Source organism: Marmota marmota, unplaced genomic scaffold (genome assembly GCF_001458135.2).
Source record: "Marmota marmota marmota unplaced genomic scaffold, marMar, whole genome shotgun sequence".
NCBI classification, from domain to species: Eukaryota; Metazoa; Chordata; class Mammalia; order Rodentia; family Sciuridae; genus Marmota; species Marmota marmota.
Window position 1 is genome coordinate 7,345,386 of NW_025999853.1, and position 274 is coordinate 7,345,659.

Genomic DNA, 274 nt, shown 5'->3' on the forward strand with positions numbered 1-274 from the left:
AGGTGAAATGTGCCTAAACATTCGCTGGTGCCCTTCACCACCTGAAAACCTATTAAATCATGGTGGAACTCAGACTTGGTAGAAGCTGTGATCTGATTTTTAAAATGAGTCTTCCCTTCAGAATAAGTGTTCCTCTGGAGTTGCCCCGGGGCACATCCCTTCGCCCGAGTCACAGACAATAGATGCCCGTAAGCAGCTGTTCCCAGGAGGGGCTTCACCTTCACCTGGATTGGAAGGGAAACGTGGGCAGGCAGAGCCGCTCCGCGAGCAGCCG